Source organism: Entelurus aequoreus, linkage group LG16 (assembly GCF_033978785.1).
Source record: "Entelurus aequoreus isolate RoL-2023_Sb linkage group LG16, RoL_Eaeq_v1.1, whole genome shotgun sequence".
NCBI classification, from domain to species: Eukaryota; Metazoa; Chordata; class Actinopteri; order Syngnathiformes; family Syngnathidae; genus Entelurus; species Entelurus aequoreus.
The window spans coordinates 35941179-35961458 of record NC_084746.1 but is presented as its reverse complement, the minus strand read 5'-3'; the positions used below and the strand labels follow the sequence as shown (position 1 = coordinate 35961458).

At 35.7% G+C, this 20280-nt stretch overlaps 1 protein-coding gene and 1 long non-coding RNA gene across 3 annotated transcripts in view; one reads left to right on the top strand and one right to left on the bottom strand.

The window, feature by feature from the left end:
- LOC133630903 (uncharacterized) overlaps positions 1-20280 on the top strand; it is a 54171-nt gene that overhangs the window by 18017 nt on the left and 15874 nt on the right. For both annotated transcript variants that reach the window (XR_009821370.1, XR_009821369.1), the window contains exon 3: positions 14113-14674. This is a non-coding gene — a long non-coding RNA (uncharacterized LOC133630903). The remainder of the gene's footprint in view (positions 1-14112; positions 14675-20280) is intronic.
- The window catches only part of slc25a42 (solute carrier family 25 member 42), a 46811-nt gene continuing 40776 nt past the window's right edge, over positions 14246-20280 (bottom strand). The window contains exon 9 of the transcript XR_009821368.1: positions 14246-14288. The gene's annotated coding sequence lies outside the window, so the exon portion shown is untranslated. The remainder of the gene's footprint in view (positions 14289-20280) is intronic.

Here is a 20280-nt window from a genome sequence, read left to right as displayed (position 1 = left end):
TGGATATGAATGGAGTAAGTCAGCATAGTGATAGTTTTAGTTATATTGTATTGTCTCCTCATATTTAAATGTTGCTCCAAATGTCTAACAAGTCATAAAACAATAGATATTTATATACATTAGATGTTATGTTTGTTAATCCCACGAGGCTTCAGTGTACGTCTCAGTAATGTGCACATTGTTATGTCCTTATATTTAAAAAAAAAAAAAAAAAAAACTACCTGCAATTGTTAATGAACATGGTGATCATTATGACTTCTATTATAATAAAAAAACATATACATAACATTAAACTGCCTGTTATGGATGGTATTGATACATTTATTGCATTTACAAACCATAAAATGTATTAATCCATGTGACTGTAAATTATTACATTTGTAGAAAGGTGGAAATAATTAATAATTTATTGCATTGTCAAACGTATACAATGTATTAAACCCTGTGATTTAAAAAAAAACAAACAATGAAATATTTTTTTCAAATTAGAATAACAATTTAAAAAAAATATTAATTATCAAACATGTAGATAAAAGTAAGAATTATTAGCTATTTATTGCATTTTCAAACATACACAATGTATTACAGTAAACCATGTGATTTAAAAAACAACAACACTAAAGTAATAAAAAAATAATAATACAAAAAATTTTAAACTCCATGTGACTTTTAATTTTCAAATATGTAGTATATGAGTAAAATAATTAATTATTTATTGCAATTTCAAACCTATACAGTGTATTGATCCATGTGACTGTAAATTATTACATTTGTAGAAAAGTGGAAATAATTAATAATGTACTGCATTTTTAAACATATACAGTACAATGTATTAAACACTGTGATTTAAAAAAAACAAAACTATAATAATTGTAAAAATGAGAATAAAAAATTAAAAAATCCATGTGACTTTTAATTTTCAAATATGTAGTGTATGAGTAAAAAAAATATATATTTCATTTTCAAACATATACAATGTATTAAACACTGATTTTTAAAAAAAAACTTAAAATAATTGTACAAATTAGAATGAAAAATTAAAAAAAATCCATGTGACTTTTAATTTTCAAATATGTAGTATATAAGTAAAATAATTAATTATTTATTGCATTTACAAACCTATACAATGTATTAATCCACGTGACTCTAAATTATTACATTTGAAGAAAGGTGGAAATAATTAATAATTTACTGCATTTTCAAACATATACAACGTATTAAACACTGTGGTTAAAAAAAACCTACTAAAATGTTTTTTTTTATTAAAATGAATAATTTAAAAAAATATGTGACTTTCAATTTTTAAATATGTAGTATATGAGTAAAATAATTATTAATTTATTGCATTTTCAAACATATACAATGTATTAAACCTTGTGATTAAAAAAAATACAATAAAAAAAATTGAATATAAAATAAAAAATCCATGTGACTTTTAATTTTCAAATATGTAGTATATAAGGCAAGGCAAGGCAAGGCAAGGCAAGGCAACTTTATTTGTATAGCGCTTTTCATACACAAGGCAGACTCAAAGTGCTTCACAGACAACAAAGTGAAATGAAAGAAAATAAAAGCAAAATTAAAATGCAGACAATGAAAATAAAAACAGTGCAGACGTTAAAAGTTAAAAGATTAAAAGATTTAGCTGAAAGCTAAGGTGAACATAAAAGTCTTCAGTCTAGTTTTAAAGTAAAATAAAAAAGTAAAATAATTAATTATTTATTGCATTTTCAAACCTATACAATGTATTAAACCCTGTGATTTAAAAAACAAAAACACTAAAATAATTTAAAAAATTAAAATAAAACATTTTTAAAAATCCATGTGACTTTTAATTATCAAACATGCAGATAAGAAAGAATTATTAGGTATTTATTGCATTTTCAAACCTATACAATGTATGATAATTAATTGTAAAAATTTGAATAAAAAATTTAAAACACCCATGTGACTTTTAATTTTCAAATATGTAATATATAAGTAATATATATATATATAATTTTTTATTGCATTATATTACATAGAAAGGTGGAAATAATTAATAATTGATTGCATTTTCAAACATATACACTGTGATTTAAAAAAAACTACTAAAATAATTTTTAAAATTAAAATGAATAATTAAAAAAATCCATGTGACTTTTAATTTTCAAATAAATATATATATATATATATATATATATATATATATATATATATATATATATATATATATATATATATATATATATATATATATATATATATATATATATATATGTAGTATATAAGTAATATTGCATTTTCAAACATATACAATGTATTAAACACTGTGATCAAAAAAAATAATAAATAAAACAATTTAAAAAATAGAATAAAATATAAAAAATACATGTGACGTTTAATTTTCAAATATGTAGTACATGAGTAAAATAAATAATTATTTATTGCATTTTCAAACCTATAGATAGAGAATGTATTAATCCATGTGACCTTTAATTATCTACGGAGCCCCTAAAGGGACATGGGGGAATTTTATTTTTTTATTTATTTTTTTATTTAGAAATTATCTCGTGCACACGCAAAAGTTTCTCGCACGAGATACATATCGGAAAAAAATAAAAAATAAAATAAAAATTATAAAAAATAAAAATTCCCCTATGTCTCTTTATGGGTTCCGTAATTATCAATCATGTAGATAAGTAAAAATAATTAATAATTAATTGCATTTTCAAACCTATACAATGTATTAATTCACGTGACTGTAAATTATTACATTTGTAGAAAAGTGGAAATAATAATTTATTGCATTTTCAAACATATACAATGTATTAAACCCTGTGATAAAAACAAACAAACACTAAAATAACTTTAAAAATTAGAATAAAAGATAAAAAATCCATGTGACTTTTCATTTTCATATATGTAGTATATAAGTAAAATAATTAATTATTTATTGCATTTTCAAACCTATAGATAGAGAATGTATTAATCCATGGGATTTTTAATGATCAAACATGAAGATAAGTAAGAATTATTAGCTATTAAACAAGTTATTCCACATATTTAAGTACAAATAATTAAACTACAAGATATGGTTGGAATCCTTCCCTTATAACAATGTATATATTTTTATTATTATTATTAGACATATCCACAAGGTATAATTTATACTGCATAGTATACAGCACTTTAATTGTTAAATAAATACTGAATATAGCCTAACTGCTATACAAGGAATAGCTAATGTTTAATACTGTTTCCTCATACTTAGCATACTATTTGTTTATTTATTTATTTAACAATCTGGAACACACTTATCTTGTTTAAACGGCTTCAGGGTGGAACGTACAACACTACCTGCAGCCTCCAAATGGCAATAAGTACGACAGGAAGTGCAAGAGGGGTTGTTTTGGGTGGGTCTGGCAACCAAAGACATTTTGTTGCAGTAGACATCAGCACTTATGGTGCTGGTCTAAAACAATTATCCTTCAGCACAAAAGCAGAGAAGGTCAAAAGCATCACATGTGTTTTAAGTGTCTTTTCTGCCTCTTTCCATTATTAGTCACTCGCTGGTTAAGAGCTCTTATCATAGCTTTTTAGAAATGTCGGCAGCTGCTCTTTTGGCGCCTTCACCCCCTTTGTGCACCAGGCTGCTGTTTCCTCCCATTCCTGTTTCCTCCACGCTGGTTCGCCACTCACGAGTGTCGCATACATAGGAGAGTCGCCGTCATGTCTTTTCCTGAATGTTTAATCTGTGCTTACTAGGGTTGTCCCGATATCGGTACCAAAATGTATTTCGAAACTTTTTGATACCTTGTCGATACCTTTTGATACTTTTCTAAATAAAGGGGACCATAAAAAATGGCCTTATTAGCTTTATTTTAACAAAACATCTTAGGGTACATTAAACATATGCTTATTATTGAAATTCAGTCCTTAAATAAAATAGGTAACATACTAGACAACTTGACTTTTAGTAGTAAGTAAACAAACAAAGGCTCCTAATTAGTCTGCTGACGTAAGCAGTAACATATTGTGTCATTTCTCATTCTATTATTTTGTCAACATTATAAAGGACAAGCTGTAAAAATGTATAATTAATCTACTTCTTCATTCATGGTTAATATCTGCTTATTTTCTGTTTCAACATGTTCTATCTACACTTCTGTTAAAATGTAATTATCACTTATTCTTCTGTTGTTTGATACTTTACATTAGTTTTGGATGATACCAAAAATGTTGGTATCGATCCAATATCAAGTAGTTACAGGATCATACATTGGTCATCTTCAAAGTCCTCATGTGTCCAGGGACATATTTCCTGAGTTTATAAACATAATATGAATTTTTAAAAAAGGAAAAAAGATTTTGTGATGATAAAAAATATCGATGTAATCATAGTAGTATTGACTAGATACGCTCTTGTACTTGGTATCATTACAGTGGATGTCAGGTGTAGATCCATCCATGGCATTTGTTTACATTGTGACGGAGGTGAGCTATTGTATCCTCCTACGGTGTGTAGTGAAGCATGTTTAGCTATTCCTCGTCATGCAAGGGTGATACTTGTAAGAAACGTACTTGTCGCCATGGAGGCGAGGATTAGTGATTTAGAAGTAGCTAAAACACTGCAGACTGCGGATGGACGTTAACCTCTAACTAGCTAGGCATGTCTTAAAGCACCTCTTCCTGAGGGCGTTTCAGTGTTATAACTTCACCTTTATTGTTAGTTTTTAAGCCAAAATGCGTCCATTCTACCTTTTCTGTCTACTCACTGTGTCTGCTTATAAGTACTCTGTGATTGTGCGCTGCCGAACATGCTCCTCCGCTCGTAAAACCAGCAATGTCACGACGTGACGATGCACCGTCATGCCTGTAAAAAAAAAAATATGGTGAACCGGTACTATTTAAACAGAGTATAGTACCGTTTTTGATTGATTAGTACCGCGATACTATACTAGTACCGGTATACCGTACAACCCTAGTGCTGACTCACTTTCCCTCCTATTCAGATGAGTTTCACATGGAGTAGAGGAGCCTCCTTAATTAGCTCTGTCAAGATGTGCACTGTGCACTGAGTGTGTCAGCCATAGTGTTAGCATGGTGTTTCCTTTGAAACAGCACACATGAAGAAAGTGTTCCTGAATGCAGATTATGCAGAGTTGGATTGGGCGGACGAGGGTTCCGAGTCTTGTTTGTGCACATTTTGGGGAATATATTCAAGGGGTGATGTTGATCCTCAGATCTTAAAAGGGGGGATTTGGGCTGCGAGAGAGAAGATACGACCACCACAGAGGAGGTTAGGTTTGCTTATTAGTAAACAGCTCAACTCATTTCCATGAAATGTTGCCCAACTTTTGCTGAAAAAAGTAGCCTTTTGGTGCAGCTGGTGCATATGTTAGAGATTAAAAAAAATAATAATAAATAAAAATAAAAAAAATTCTTAAAGACAAAAGTCCAACATTTTGTTTAATTGTTAAATTTTTTAAACTACTCTCAGTATCTGTAGAAATTATTTATTTATTTTTTATTTTGTGTACCGCTCAAAAGCATTTAATAATTTGTTTATTTTTCTTAAAGAGAGAAGTCCAACATTTTGTTTAATTGTTATTTTTGTATGTTGTATCTGACATTGTTTTATCCATAGAAATGATATGTATTTGTTTTTATTTTATATATCGCTCAAAAGAATTTAATAATTTGCTTATTTTTCTTAAAGGCATAATTACTTCATTTTTTAAAGCATTTTTAAACATTACAAAAACGTACCTCATTTCGAGTGCGATGACACAAAAACAGATCACCTGATTTTCATGAAATTTTGCCCAAACATGTAAGGCATCCTTCAATAAAAGTAGCATTTTTGTGCAGCTGGTGCATATTGTATAGATTAAAAAAAAATTTTAAATGCTTATTTTTCTCAAAGACAAAAGTCCAACATTTTGTTTAATTGCTATTTTTTTAAACTACTCTCAGTATCTGTAGTAATTATTTATTTATTTGTTATTTTTATGTTGTATCTGACATTGTTTTATGCCGCTCAAAAGCATTTGATAATTTGTTTATTTTTCTTAAAGACATAATTCTTGCATTTTTTTAAAAATATATATATTTTTAAACATTAAAAAAACATCTAATTTCTTGTTAGTGAGTGTGATTACACAGAAACAGCTGCCCAAACACGTGGGGCATTCACTGAAAAAAGTAGCATTTTGGTGTAGCTGGTTAGCTAGATGAAACATTTTTTTAAATGCTTATTTTTCTTAAAGACAAAAGTCCAACATTTTGTTTAATTGGGCAGCACTGTGGATTAGGGGTTAGTACAGTGTAACAATGTAGCTACACTTGGTTATGTATATATATATATATATATATATATATATATATATATATATATATATATATATATATATATATATATATATATATATATATATATATATATATATATATATATATATATATATATATATATATATATATATATATATATATATATACACACACACACATAAATAATATATATATGTAGATATAATATTTATATATATTATACTTATATGTGTATATATTTATAACTCATGTTTATTTATTTATGAAAGAGCTTAATAAAAATATAAGCACATGTTTATCACATGTATCATGTTGTAAATGTATGCATGTTTGAAAAAAACTCTAACCATAATCATAACATATAGATTCCTTTCTTTCGTGAAGACAAGAATATAAGTTGGTGTATTACCTGATTCTGATGACTTGCATTGATTGGAATCAGACAGTAGAGATGATAACGCCCTCATTTTCAAATGGAGAAAAAAAGTCCTCCTTTCTGTCCAATACCACATGAAAGTGGTTGCTTTTTGCCATCTTATTTGTCCAGCTTCTGTACTCCTTTTTATACACTTTACAAGAAATACATTGGCGGCCAGCTCTGTAGCTTTCTAGCTTGTGCACGCTAGCTTTCTGAGACTCTTATTTTGTTAGCGCAGGCAGGATGGAGCAGCACTTTTATCGTGAAGACAGGAACTGTGCAGTCGGTCTTTAGAGTTTTGACGGCAGGTACGGCGCGAGAGTCTGTTGAAATAACAAGTGTTTCTCGCCTTCCTGTCTGTCATTTTTTCTTAATAATGATCAGGCAGCAGCCAGCGTTGTCTCACAAGACCATCGGGTGCCGTGAATGTCAATCAAGTGACGAAAGTGACGTCTTGGTGAAGATTGATGATTGCTAATTTTTAGGTCTATTTGTATTATAGCGATGGACTGACACACCCTCCACCATCGACTGGTAGCTCGCCATCGACATAATGGCCACCCCTGGTATAGAGGTTACGGAATGTAAATGAAATACTGTTGCTGGTTTTTGGATGCATTTTTATAGTAATTTAGGGGCGGAATTGTTTGTAGCTGCATCTTAAAAGCGTTTTTTTATTATTTAGAATGCTAAAAAGAACATGTGTTCTTGTCTCTCAGAAGGATTGTGAAGATTCCCAAAAAATGTGCAGTTCCCCTTTAAGGCCTTTGTGCTTTATCATGTGTCTGTCACTCTGGTGTTGATCTTTAAGGATAATGATTTTGGGGACTTTTAATGACTGTTTTGGGGTTTTTTTGTGTGTGGGGGGGTTAGTTGAAAGGCAATTCAATCCCCAGAGGCAGGACAGTTTATAGACAATGCAGAGGAGAGGCTCGGGAGGGAGCAGATTTGCGGCGATGATTCGATGCGGCTGCAAACGGATGAGAGTGGCGGTGGAGACGGCGTGTGTGGAGGAAATGGATGGAAGATGACGGATCATATATGCCAGCGCCAGCCGCCTGCTGTGCCCGCTGTCTGCCAGAGAGATGCTAAAGTGTCACTCAGGATGCGGACGGACAAGCAAAGACAGCGTTTGTTAGTCCTTAAACTGCTCCCTTCCTCAGCCCCTTGTTCCTCTTTTCACTCCATTTCCCGGAGATTCTCCTGTGCCAAAGCGTGTTTATGAACTCCCTAATCTGTTTCCTCGATCTGCCTGTCTTCTTGATGAAACTCTCTCTTCTCTCTTGCCAGTGCTTGCTTGCCTTTCCATAGGAGGGATCTTCCTCCTGTGTTACTAGTCTCTGACATCATTAGCTACACATAAAGCCTCCCTTATACATTTTCAAAAGATGCAATGTTTACATCTCAGGAATATGAAGTAAAAAAAAAAAACGTACATTAGTTCAGTCCGAAAAAAAAAACACCTTTATAAGCTCAGATATAACAAGGTGCCGCGGACAAGCGAGTGCTGGTTAAACGGTCTTTGGAGGAGCTTTAAAGACGTTTTGAAAAGTCATCGGAGGATGTGATTCCTGCGCTCAGCCTTTTCAAAGTGTGAGGATAAAGACCAAACTGACAACTTGCGCAAAAAACTTGTATTTTAGTACTGGACATTAAAAAGTCTGTGAGGTAAGCGGAAAGGTGTAGATAATCATGTACATTTTGCCCTCTTCCTTGCATAGCAGCGTCCACTGCAGTGGACATTTATGTTTTGCATACTATATTTTTCCGAAATGTGTAATTCCTGAGAAAAAGAATAGACCACAAAGACATGTTTCGTAAAGGTCAGCAGGACAGTAAAATAGCACAAGTAGCGACATATTACCGTATGGTATACACTTCCTGTGCTTGATTAGGACGCTACCGGCACTTAAACCGGACATAGATATTCTGTAAAGACTCACTGTAAAAAAAAAAAATGTAGGTTTTACAGAGAAAAAAAAAAAAAATGTAAAAATAAAAGTGTCATCGTTTTTCCATTTGGTTATGCACTGTAAAAACTAGAACATTTTACAGTAAAAGAAACTGGAAGATCATTCACCAGGATTACGTAAAAACTACGATCGTAGATTTTACTGTAAAAATAATTGGCATCTCAGGTGCCAGAATTTCCCCGTAAAAACAAAAGTGGTAGAGTTTTGCCATTTAGAGTAATTCACTGTAAAAACAACCGAGATTTTATGGTAAAAAAAACAAAACAAAACAAAACTGGAAGCTCAATCACCAGGATTTCGTAAAAACAACAATTGTAGATTTTACGGTAAATATAATTGCCATCTCAGTTGTCAGAATTTCCCTGTAAAAACAAAAGTGGTTGAGTTTTGCCATTTACAGTAATTCACTATAAAAACAACAGGAGATTTCACGGTAAAAAAAACAAAAACTGGCAGCTCAGTCACAAAGATTACGTAAAAACAACAACTGTAGCTTTTACAGTAAAAAGAATTGGCATCTCAGTTGCCAGAATTTCCCTGTAAAAACAAAAGTGGTAGAGTTTTGCTATTTATAGTAATTTACTGTGAAAACAACCGAAGATTTCACGGTAAAAAAAACAAAAAAAACTGAAAGCTCAGTCACCAGGATTTCTTAAAAACAACGACCGTAGATTTTAAGGTAAAAAAAAACAAAAAAACTGGAAGCTCAGTCACCAGGATTTTGTAAAAACAACGATCGTAGACTTTACGATAAAAAAAACTAAACAAAAACTGTCAGCTCAGTCACCAGAGTTTTGCCATTTACAGTAATTCACTGTGAAAACAACCGAAGATTTTACGGTAAAAAAAAACAAAAAAACTGGAAGCTCAGTCACCAGGATTTCTTAAAAACAACAAACGTAGATTTTACGGTAAAAAGAATTGGCTTCTCAGTTGCCAGAATTTCCTCGTAAAAACAAAAGTGGTAGAGTTTTGCCATTAATTTACTGTGAAAACAACCGAAGATTTCACGGTAAAAAAAACAAAAAAAACTGAAAGCTCAGTCACCAGGATTTCTTAAAAACAACGACCATAGATTTTAAGGTAAAAAAAACCAAAAAAACTGGAAGCTCAGTCACCAGGATTTTGTAAAAACAACGATCGTAGACTTTACGATAAAAAACTAAACAAAAACTGTCAGCTCAGTCACCAGAGTTTTGCCATTTACAGTAATTCACTGTGAAAACAACCGAAGATTTTACGGTAAAAAAAAACAAAAGAACTGGAAGCTCAGTCACCAGGATTTCTTAAAAACAACAAACGTAGATTTTACGGTAAAAAGAATTGGCTTCTCAGTTGCCAGAATTTCCTCGTAAAAACAAAAGTGGTAGAGTTTTGCCATTAATTTACTGTGAAAACAACCGAAGATATCACGGTAAAAAAACAAAAAAAACTGAAAGCTCAGTCACCAGGATTTCTTAAAAACAACGACCGTAGATTTTAAGGTAAAAAAAACCAAAAAAACTGGAAGCTCAGTCACCAGGATTTTGTAAAAACAACGATCGTAGACTTTACGATAAAAAAACTAAACAAAAACTGTCAGCTCAGTCACCAGAGTTTTGCCATTTACAGTAATTCACTGTGAAAACAACCGAAGATTTTACGGTAAAAAAAAACAAAAAAACTGGAAGCTCAGTCACCAGGATTTCTTAAAAACAACAAACGTAGATTTTACGGTAAAAAGAATTGGCTTCTCAGTTGCCAGAATTTCCCCGTAAAAACAAAAGTGGTAGAGTTTTGCCATTTACAGTAATTCACTGTAAAAACAACAGGAGATTTTACGGTAAAAAAACAACCAAAAAACTGGCAGCTCAGTCACCACAATAGCTATTTTCAAGCCGACCCGCCGGACGTTCTACATCATTTTTTAGACCTTTAACATCAAAACTGTCGCCACCATTATGAAGTGCAGTGCTGTTTTTAAAAGACCGTAAGTCTTGAACTATAGAAAGTATTCCATTGGTCGAAACCTGAGCTTTTGAGTGTTATAGGAGTTATTACGGTAATCTACGTCACAGCAGCTCAGACCAGGAACAAAGCAGAGTAGGCAGGGTTTCTTTTTAGAGCAGCCAGCCCCAAACGCACGTGTCAGAAACAGATGCGGAAGTCGACTTTTACGTGATATTATATCATATTGTAGGTGTTTATTACATTTTGCATTCATATTTTGCTGTTTTTTACATTTTTGTTGTGTTTTGCTTGATTGTAAAAGATACACAACTATGGAGGAGCTGCTCTGAGAAGTAAAAGAGGAGCGATGTTCATATGTTGTTAATATTCAGTGTTTTATTGTTCATAGACAATATTGTAAATCCCACTTTCTTTATTTTCAAGTACATTTTGGGTGTCCCATTCAGTAAAAAACTGTCAAATTCCATTCTGTTTTTTTTGAGGTGGTCTGTCATAACATTTTTAGAACATTGTGACTTTTAGTATTAGTGTTCCTGAAAAAAAGGGACCCAAACACACATACTGTACAGCAGATTTTTACAGATAAATGTGTATATATAATTTATACACACATACACATTGGCCCCCCCCAGGCACATTTTTTTATAATCCAGGGTGAAATATTATCATCATGTATTTCTCAATCATTCTGATGAAAACCCCCCAAAATCAGTACCTCATGACATGAGGACGACACGTTGACCAACAGTTTATGATGTCATTTTAAAGCGTGTGATTATTCAAGGCCATCATGTGACGTGTTCACGGACACGTCTCTGTTGTGTTTCCTGGGGTCACAGAGACCCCCCCCCTCCTGCCTTCCCAGTGCACAAACATTCTCCCCCTCCCCTCTCCTCCCCGTCTTAATAATGCGTCGCCATTCTTCCTCGCCGGGCGGAGGAGGGCTGCCCTGAACCAACATTGGGGGCCGCCTTTGTGTGTGAAGGAATGGAGAGTTAACACCCATGCAGAGACCCCCGCTCAATGGGGGTATTGTGTCCGAAATCTCCACCCCTCACGTCGGTGCCCAGGCCAAGGTCGCCGTACTCTGCCCCCCCCCTCGCATTTATTGAAAGGCAAGTCCAAGTGACACGACACAACGGTGTCCTTTGTCCTGTGAGTGTGACACCACCATGAATGTGGCCTCTGCAATTTGTTGTGCTTAGAAATGAACACTCGTAAAAGATGACACGGCGTTAGCGTCATCACCAAAAAAAAAAAGTGTGGCAGGAGACAGGATACACTTAAACACCCCTATAATGAACTCGGGGTCTCCAAAGTGCATTTTATTATCTGTCGGCTATGGAAATACATTTAAACAAAAATGAGGACAAAACAAAGGAAGGTGCAACGCAAAGAGAAAATAGTGATAGGGCGATACTAAATATAATAAAGCTTTGTCTTTAAATATAATGTTTTTTAATGCAGAATTAAAAATATAAAAATAACTAAAATGGCACACCACAATTTTTATTTTATAAGTTGCGGATCTTGGTGGAAAAACTTTGGACACCCTACCGTTATACTAGGATTGTCTCTATACCAATATTTTGGTACCGTTACGTAGAGGGGTGGGGGCACATTTAATGGCAGCACAGAAATATGCTGAAATATTCTGTATCCCCTACTAAGTTTTTTTGTGATTAATAAAATGAGTACTGTACATATAATCCACATGTTCGTACATACTGGGGACGTACGTGGGACACATATTTTCTGGCATAAAATATGTGGGGGGGTTTTTTTTGTTTTTTTTTACATGGAATTTAGTCTACTCTCTAGTGTTTGTTACCATAATATTGGTGTTATTTTATAATCTATTAGAAGATTAAATAAATAACTAGATGAGGCCATTTATGAAGGAATTGCGTGTGAACGCTCCAATGCTGAAGTTGAACTGGAATCCTGGAATTTTTTTTAGAATTGTTGAAGTAGAGCACACAATTCCCAAACAGGCGGAATATTTTGAAGTTAGAAAAGTTTGAATTAGATAAAAAATGTGGGAGTAGTGGAACTTTGAAGAATGTCCCATTCATTTCAATGGGAATTTTCCAAAAATTTGGGAATTTTGAAAAAAGCGGGAATTTTTTGAAAAATTGTAAAAAACAAAAACTTGAATGGTCTGATGAGCTGAAATGGTTGGTGTTGGAATTTTTCAAATCTGTTGAGAAATATTGAAGTAGTAACATGTTGAATTGAAAAATGGTATTACGGAATTCCTGGAATTTCGGGAAAACCGGGAACATTTCCAGTTCAAAAAACAACTTAGTTTTTTGTCCTGATTAAGAGGAATGTTTTGACAGTGGGTTGAAAAATGTGGGGAAATAAGGTTTAGGGAAAGAAAAAAAATTGGGTGGAAATAAGGTTTAGGAAAACAAGAAATTCTGGAAAATCCTGGAATTTTTTTGAACTTGAAAAAAGGGTAGTTTGAATTTCCAGAATGGTGGAATGTGTTGAAGGTGGTTTGCATAGGTTGAAACATGTGGAAATGGTGGCAGTTTGAAAAATGGCCAATTCAGTTTGAATGGGGAAAAATGTCCCGAAAAACCTCGAATTCTGGGAAATCTGGGAATTTTTAGAATTTGTCAAGGGAAAGCCCACGATTCCCGAATAGGCTGAACAGTTTGAAGTTGGAACGGTTTGAATCGGGTGAAAAATGTGGAAGGTAGAGCGCGCCAAAATCTGGAGAAGAAGAAGAAGATGAAGTTGAATAAATAGATGAATTTTGGTGTAGAAAACCAAATGATAGGATGTTATTAATGTCATTTGCAAAAAAAAATAGCAGGCTGGCCAACCCCTCTGCAGCATGACACCGTAAACAATAAGGAGGCTTGAATACAAGTACAAGACGTCATGTAGGAATGATCAAAAGCATTTATTGGGGTAGGAATGTCGCATGTTACACCAACAACATTTTTGACAATCAAAGTATGATCGTAATAATCCACATTTTGTATCATTGACATTGCTAATAACACGGAAGCGCTGCTGCTGTCTGAACAAGGCACAGAGCTCCGCCCCCATGCGCCCCCAAATATTTCAGGAATTTTACTCAGTATTGGATCGGAAAGAAAATCATTGGTCACGCAACACATATTATAAAAATGTCCATTTAATAAGGGAGCTGTAATTGTTTACTATAGTAAGAGCTGTGATCATTTCCAACCAGAATGATGTGTTTTCCTGTCCAAACGTCTCCATTACAAGAGTGCGTTTGAAACGGCCATTTTTCATTTGTTCGCGCACAGCAGTGAGCGCCCGAGGGCAGGTTGGCAAAGAACAAGTTGGCGTTTTCTTCCCACATGATTTTAATCAAAGCCCTACTGTTTACATTTACATTTGCATTGAACGCAGGGATGCTGAATGCCAAAGGTGAGATTTGCTAAAAGACTTTATTGTTGTTTTTGGCTTTTACAGATGGAAACACGCGTGGGCGGTAGCAAGGAGGGATGACTGAACTCCGAGACCCCCAGTGCAGATCCTCATCGTGATCATCATGGCCAGGGGCTTCTTGTCTTCCTCCGCCTGTGGTCCACACTTCCACCCAGAGGTCCGAGCTGGGCGAGTGGGCAGAGGAGGGATGGAGAAGCTCCCTGAAGGCGAGAAGCAGGAGAAATCAATACCAAACACGCTCGCCTTGAAGTGGGGCTTTCCTCTGGTTCTCTGTGGCCTGGGGGCACGCAGGCCTCCAAAGGACGGGCCCTCTCAACTGGACCGGACCCCCTTTCTCCACTTGTGTGGTTTTGCTGAAGGGGATCCCCCATCACTTCCCACCCCAGCACCCTGAAAGCTGAGACACAGCCAAAAGGGATTTTTTTTCCAGTTGCAACAGATTGACTTATTCTCCACCTTCTTTCTTAGGACTTTTGACTCGTTTCAACAGTACAGCCTGAACAAATGTCTTTTGCAAACCAGAAAATCTTTTTCCCCCTCCTCCCAGAAAGAAAATGGACTGAACAGCAAAGAAAACAATATAATCGTAAGTATTTTTTTACATTTTATTCTGTACAGATTTCAATATTTTTCCCATTAATTATGTTTGGAATATTTTGGAAATTTAATATCGTTAACTGTTATGTACGCGGAGGTTACTACACCTTATCATTTGATGGCAAGAAAAAACTATCTTTGATTGGTACTTTGTGTATTAGTTAGAAACAATACAGTTTTAAAAAACTCCATTAAGTTAATATTGGGTGACAAAATGTTCTCATACAAGTTTAAAAAGCAATAAACCGCCATTGTATGTAAAAACGTCCTACAAAAGTACTACTAAAGTAGCAGGAAGTGGGCAAACAAAAAACAGGAAGTAAAGACCTACAAAAAAAAACAGGCACGTGTCTTAACAGAAACAACTACTTGATAACGGGTGCATAAACTTTGCAACATTCATTCTCACAGATGTATAAAAAATAAATTCACCGCAAATGTATGTAAACAATTCCTAAATATAAAGCTATCCAAGCCAGCACAAGATGCTAGAGTAGCAAAAAGAAAACAGGAAGTAGAGACCTACCAAAAAAAGCCTGTAGAAAAATAAACATGCTCAAAACAACCTAATGATAGGTGAATAAATGTTGCTACGTTCACTCTAGCACAAGTACAAAAATACATTAACAATACATATGTAAGTAAAAAAAAAAAAAAAAAAGAAGCTATAGCCAAGCTACAGTTAGCAAGCTAGCACAAGATGCTAGAGTAACAGGAAGTGGGGAACAAGAACACAGGAAGTAGAGACCTACCAAATAAAAATGCCTCGCAAGCATTAAACATGCCTTAACAGAACAAACTTAATTAAAGCTGCAAGCAGCGATGGACGGGACCGACTTTGAGGGCTCATAAAATCCAAACCGGAGCAGTAATTAAAACTCTTTCATCAACGTTTAATCAGAAGGGTTCAATCTCTCTCCTGTGCTAATTTGAAGCCGACACAACAAACGCGCTCAGAGGAGATAATGTTTGAAAAAAGGGGACTGTTTTTACACAACTTTTGTTTTGAAGGGGGAATTGCAAACTTCCTGTTGATTTTTGCCAGGGGTTGTCAGTGTATGAAATATAGGTCTAAGTGAGACCTACATAGAGTTTCATGTCTCTACGGCATTCCTACTGGGAGTTACAGGCAGTTTTTTCTGTGTTTTCTTCCTAGGGGGCGCTAGAGCGCAATTTTAAATTTTGGGGTTTTCAATTTCCCAATTTTCGCCAGTCCTGATGTGTGTGTCCAATTTGGTGAGTTTTGAAGCATGTTAAGGGGGTCAAATTACAGCTCAAAGAGGCGGCGGTATAATAATAAAACGCTAGAAATACAATAGTGTCCTCTGTCCCATATGGGTGACTAAACTTTGCTACATTCACAATTCACAGAATAAATTGCTGATGTATAATAAAAAAAATATTATAAAATAAAGAAGATATCCAATCTACATTCATATTACAAGATGCAAGCGTAGCAGGAAGTGGGGAGAAACAGGAAGTAAATGATAAATGGGTTATACTTGTATAGCGCTTTTCTACCTTCAAGGTACTCAAAGCTCTTTGACAGTATTTCCACATTTACCCATTCACACACACATTCACACACTGATGGCGGGAGCTGCCATGCAAGGCGCTAACCAGCAGCCATCAGAGGCAAAGGGTGAAGTGTCTTGCCCAAGGACACAACGGACGTGACTAGGAAGGTAGAAGGTGGGAATTGAACCCCAGTAACCAGCAACACTCCGATTGCTGGCGCAGCCACTCTACCAACTTCGCCACGCCGTAGTAGAAACCTACCAATATAAAACAAGGCACAGCATACATTTAGCTTATGGCTCATCCGTCCATCCATCCATCCATTTTCTACTGCTTGTCCCTCTCAGACAGATCAAAATAATAACGGACGGGGAAATGTTTGCTTTAGTAGCTCTCATACAAATATAAAAAATAATCAACCACTAATATAATGTAAAAAAGTTTGTCGTGCTTTACTTTTGGAGCAAAAGACAGCAAGCGTGTGAGATGCCAGGAAGTTAAACAAAGCAAACAGGAAGTAGAAACAATAGTAAACATGGTTCAACACGACACTTCTGGTCCTTTCTTGTAGATAACGTGTTGCAAAAAGCCACAAAAGCACAACACACGCCTCCAACAAATATGATGATTCGTGCTAAAAGGGTTTTTAATGACAAAATGAGGGCAGCATTTAAAAGTTAGACACAATTCTCTGACCCATGCAGCTGTTTATGGAGTGTTTGCCATGCAGCTGCAGAGCTCCAATCACAAACCTTCGTCATCGCCCTTTCTCTTGTGTGAGTCTGTGTTTGTGGGTTTTTTTTCCCATCCAAACGGGCACAGCTTCAGACAAAATGGCCGCCAGACTTTCCTCCGTGACAAAAAATGGTGGCGCCGCTATTGGTGTGCTTTTAGCCTTTATAGTCGGGCGCTAATTGCATTTGCATAACCTTCGCCAAATTGTCGACGGCCATCGCGGGGAAAGCAGGCGATGGCCTGATGGCGGGATAAGCGGTTAGCGCTAGTCGTGTTGTTTTTGTCGGTTTTCCGTTGAGATTAAGACTGCCCGCCGTGCCATATGGCGTTTGCATGCAAATGTGACGAGAAAAGATTAAGCCCCCTTTTTTTTTTTTTAATCAGATAGCTCCGTCCCTCCTGCACACACGCGTATAAATAATGCGCCGACGAAAGCATTAAGCACTCGCACTCCAATCAAGCTAGGTCGTGATAGGATGATAGTCTGGTTACCACGGCGACTGACACAACATGGTTGCAGGAAGTGAAATGAAACCGTGCTGTTTGATTGGACGGCTGTCATTAGTCCACACAAACAGGGGTCTGTCAGCTGCTTCAGAAGCAAAATGGCGGTCAGGCGAATCACATGGTTCTCTATACTTGGGGGGCGCATTTTAGGGGTTTGAGAGAGGCGAGACCGGTGTGGAGGGGGTGGGGGGGCTCCTAGTGGAGTGGTTATTATTTGAGGAGAAGGGGAGGGGGGGTGGGTGTCTGCTTTTTAGTACCCCATTAATGAGAGGCTGGGTGTGGGGGGGGGGGGTCGTATGTCTGCGTTTTTGAACATGCATCTCGGTCATTTGCATAATGTGGCGTCCATATGCCGTGCGGCGACGCAAACCCTTTCTTTTTTTTTCTTCTTCTTCTTTCCCCCTCCATTCGGCAATAACACTTCTGCTCCGCGTCGCTTATGCCGCTGTCCAATGAGGAGACGGCCGATCCGCGTCGGACCAATGGCGAGCAATCAGGAAGAGGAAGGGAGGAAAAAGTCAGGAGTTTACCCTTCACGTGCTCGCACATGGAGGATAAAGACTGATGCAAAACTGCACCATGTCTGAAATAAACGTGCCGGAGCGTGGGAACGCGAGACAGACGCCCCGCAGTTGTGTAAGCGGGTGAAGGAGGACCCTAGAGTTCAAGGGTCACGACCGGTTGAAGAGGCTGTCTGGTTCTTTGCTTGTCGTCTGGGCCCTCGCGGCATGCTAATGAAGTGGTTTTGATAAGCAGGGGCGTCTTTTGTTCGCCCAGTCTGGACGGGACTTAAGAGGAGGCGAATCAGACATGCGGAGGTCAGACGGCCACGCCCGTGACCTCCACACAAACCACCCTTTGAAGTCCAAATGAATACAAAAAATATGTTTTGCATCAGTTGTGCCCCCACTTTTTCTGCAGGTGAGCTACTTTTCAATTGACCAAGTGGAGGGGATCTACCTCATTCATATATATCATTTATATTGATTTATTTATTAAAGAGACATTTTTGTTAACATGTTAAAGGTGTTTAATGATAATACAAGCATGTTTAACATTCCTTTCTTTCATGAAGACAAGAATATAAGTTGGTGTATGACCTGATTCTGATGACTTGCATTGATTGGAATCAGACAGTAGCGATGATAACGTCCACATTTTCAAATGGAGGAGGAAAAAAGTCCTACTTTCTGTCCAATACCACATGAAAGTGGTTGCTTTTTGCCATCTTATTTGTCCAGTTTCCATACTCAATTTTATACACTTTAACAATTATATGTATTTCTGGTCTGGTCATTCTCGTCCGCACAAAAGGACGACACGGCAGCGCGGCTGAATCAAAAGAGACGTCGGAGACACTTTACTGAACCAAAAGTTGCTTTATTACAAGCGAGCGTGATTATACAGGACTACAGTTCCTGGAGGAGGTCAGGTAAAAAAAAAGGACTCCTAACTAGGAGAAACCAAACCATCAGTTTTTATATTCCTCCTTCCTGTTTCTGTGTGTGCTAAGTCAGGAGAGCACATCCTGACCATAATAGGAGAAGTTTGTGTGTAGGTGTCTGAAAATCACCGGCTGTAAGTCAAAACTTAAAGTTCGATGAGTTGGTAAAATTGCAAACAGCTAAAATTATGTACAAAGCAAACTATAACCCGCTACCAAATAATGTACAACAATTCTTCTCAACTAAAGAGGAGAAATATAACCTAAGAGGAAAATGTTATTTAAAACATTTGTATGCACGTACAACACTTAGAACTTTTAGCATATCAGTATGTGGAATTAAATTATGGAATGGATTAAGTAAAGACGTTAAACATTGTACTGATATGATCCAGTTTAAGAGGTTGTTCAAAATAATAGTGCTTACAAAGTACAAAGAAGAAGAATTACGAGAAATACTTTCAACCTTATTAAAAATAAGATATTCTTCATCTCAGTATGTTTATAATGACTGACTTAACTAATTACATATTACAAAACTGTTGTATTGCTCATTCACGGATGTCATTTTACTATGAAAAGTTTAGTAAATGAATGTATATATTTGTAAACGCTCTGAAGTGGGAAAGGGGTAGGATTAAATAAGCTTTGCTTCCTCCTACTCCTTTTCAGACATGATGTAAACAGAAATTATATGAAATTGTGATGTTTTATGCTGTAAGTGTGTTCATGTTCGAAATAAACTAAAAGAAAGAAAGAAGAAGAAAGAAAGAAACTAAATGTTGGCGTTGGGCTGAACGTGTAGTCTCTTCTCAAGGATAGGGCTATCACTTTTGCATTCCAAAGTCCCAATTAGGGCCTCTCTCCTACGAGAAGTGTTCCAATCCACCTGCGAATATCAAACGAAAGGGACTTATCTTATTATGTGCTCAAACTGAAATACCACTATTTAATTAAACTTGGTGGTTCGCTTTCTACAAGATGAATATAAACGTTTACCGGCATATGCAAAACATAATATGAGTTAATTAATTCACTTCAACAAGAAATACATTGGCGGCAAACTCCGTAGCTTGCTAGCTTGCTAAGATAAAATAAACACATCTCCAGAAAAGGTCTGTGAGCGTCTAAAGTAGGGCTCTCCAAAGTGGGCCCGTTTGCGGTACGCAGCTCGTTTTTGAATGGCCCGCAAAAAAACACAATAGATACAACATTTCACAAATAAAAAAAAAAGGATTTGGCACAAATGTTTGAATTGGGACATGAAAACCAAAATGACCGATGACCTGTGCGTCTTACTTTATGTGGTGTTTGTGCGTAATAGTTGGCGAGATAATAGGAATATTAGTAGAGAATAATTAATACAATAAAATATCTAAAGGGGGGTTAGA